Source organism: Chinchilla lanigera, unplaced genomic scaffold, assembly GCF_000276665.1.
Source record: "Chinchilla lanigera isolate Chin_1 unplaced genomic scaffold, ChiLan1.0 scaffold00014, whole genome shotgun sequence".
NCBI lineage: Eukaryota > Metazoa > Chordata > Mammalia > Rodentia > Chinchillidae > Chinchilla > Chinchilla lanigera.
The window spans coordinates 2,144,003-2,146,850 of NW_004955415.1; positions in this window are offsets into that span (position 1 = coordinate 2,144,003).

Below are 2,848 nucleotides of genomic sequence, written 5' to 3' on the forward strand. Positions count from 1 at the left end.
TATATGAAAAATTTAAAATGTATTAGGATGTTTATATCCTAAATATCCAAGTGAAATGAATTTTTTCCTAATACACTTGTTAAAAAATTAGGACTCTGGGATTTATTTTAGATGTAGACTTTAGTAAATAATTTTTAAAGTACCTTCTGGTTTTTGTTATTTTTTAGAGAAAAAAATCTCTTCCAAGTTTTAATTAAACTTCTAAACTTCTTACAAGATTTAATTATTTTTACTTATTGACTGGAGGCATTCCATTCCTTATTTTAAGTCAGACTCATTAGAATACACTGAGAGAACAATGGATGGTTCTAATTTTGAGTATTTGAATTCTAGGTCTGATGAGCAGACACCATTTTTTGGATGCAAAATATCCCATGATCTCTCTGGGAGGATTGCTAGCAATTTTCAAAAGTGTTTTTTGCTTTCCTGAATTATGTATTTAACAGATCAGTTTTATTTGTTTATCTTACTCTTTTCTTTGCCTCTAGGCATCTTTGTATGACTAATTATCAATTTGTTCATATTTCAGAATTTTAAAACTGGGTTGTTCAATCCAAGTAGTCAATATGGATTTCTGATGTTGTGTAAGTGCACATCCTCATAAGACCCTCCTCTGAATGCAAAGACTATTTGGGAATTTTCTCTCTGGGTAAGCCTTGTTGACTGACAACTATTCCTTTGGGTCACAAACAGACAACTATGTTGTAAATGGGATGTTCCCCAAACCCAGAATGAGGGCTAATTCTGGCTATCTGTACCCATACAGGGAAAATAGCTCTTTTTTGGCACCTTTTCAATGGTTTTCAGGAGAGTAAGTGTGTTACATGATGGGAAGAAGGAAATAAGAGTGTGATGTGGAGATACAAATATGTTAGCTCTATAGCTGGGCATCAAATGTGTCTTCCTATTTCGTTTCATTCTTCCGATGCTCTATGCCTACATACTCTGTCCTTAGCCCACTCTGGAGTTCTAATGGGGAGTTTGGCTTTCACCTTCATTTAGCTTTCCTTACTTTTTCATCAGCAGACTTCTATGTACTTTCAGACTTCCAGAAAATTGTTAAAGTCTCCAATTTCTTTATGTACACCTACAATTCTCTTCATTATCATCAGTTTATTCAGACCTTATTTAACAAATGAGGAAAAGAGTCAAGAACATTTGTGCAGTCTTGAACTAGAATCAAGGAGCTGCTTTTGAGTAATAACTTCCCATTGCCCATCGCAGGCTAACTTTTTAGCATCCTGCCTTTGTAATTCTTTTTACATTGACCTCACCTGTAACCAACAGTCTTAAACACCTGTATTCCTATTAGTAGCATTCACAGAGCCAGCTTCTTGGTTTCAAATTTGGCTCTGAGATGTCATACACTGCTTAGGGGAGTTACTTAAAATTTGTGTTTGAGCAAAGACACAATCAAGATTGTTACTGTTGTCTACTTTATGAAGTAACTGGAGAACAACTTCATGCATTTAGCCTGCCATAGCAATTTAAAAAGTCTTCTGATGTTAAAATAACCTTCTCTGTCATAAAATCCCTAAGCAGACACAGAAGAATGCCAGTAGGCAGAGGTAAAATGAGGACTTTCCAATGTTCCATCAACACATCTTGAAAATTCTTCATCTTTCTTACTGGCAAATGATTCCTGACCAACATCCAGAAAGCTAGGATAATGGTCCGGCAATGAAGAAAAACTTTAATACAGCTTTCTAAAACCTACCCCTTGGTATAATTTCATCCTCAGTGTTGACTTCATTATGATTTTGTTTTCATAATTCCACTGACTAAATGAAAACTTGATGAATAACTGCATAATCAAATCTCCACGAAGCAGTGGGATGCAAATTCTGGACTTTCTCAGGCAGGTAGGACATGTTTTCACTCCATTTGGTTGACAAAAGAAAGACGACTTTAAGTGAAGAATTTTTCCTGCTGTATTTTTACATATATGACACATAGGGAAAAATAAAAGATTTATATTACAAATATCTCATATTTGTATTAGCGACTTTTTAAATGTTTATGGAAAATTGATTAAAGACAAAGGACATGCTTTAAATGTTCCTTTATGTGTTTCCAAGGGTTGGATTAAATAAATGAATCATTTCCATCCAGGCCTGGGTTCTGTCTCTGGCAAAGACACCAAAGGATTATAATGGGAAGGCTTGGTTATTGTCCTTGCTATTCATCTCAGAAAGTTAGAGCTGAAACACACTGATTCCTTTAATATCCCCTCACAACACCAACATGACATGTAGATTTAAAATTTTTGTATTGAAAAATATTCAGTATGAATTTAAGAAAAGAATACTTTTATAAGTCCATTACTGCTCTTTAAGTAGTTCTTTTTTAAGAAGTGCACGAGGTGTACACTCGGTGCTCTGTAAATGGAAAATTTTTTTCTCTTCCATGTCTCCTTCATGATTGAATACCACAGTACATTAGAGAGCTCTAAATTATCAGTCTGCTTGTACACAGATTTTAGCTTTGATGAAAACTAATTTTTATTTGGTCTTATTTTTCTAGCTGGTCTTCTACTAACTGGCTGTGCCTTGTATGGTTTTCTTTGCCAGACTTACTATACAGTCATTGCACAGGCTTCAAACTAAAGATGTACATATTTTTTAAAACACAATAGAATGATATGCTGTGGGTTTTTTTTTTTACCAAAAAATATTTATTTATTTATGTTTTATTTTAAAGAGTAAAAGAAGGATAACATAATAATAGGGGGGGCTTACCAGATTACAGACAAAGTGGTAGGAAATTATCAGTGGTTATTGTTTTACATATTGTTATCTACAAGATAGTTTCTCAGGAAAACAGACAAATAATAGTGAGTTACAGACAA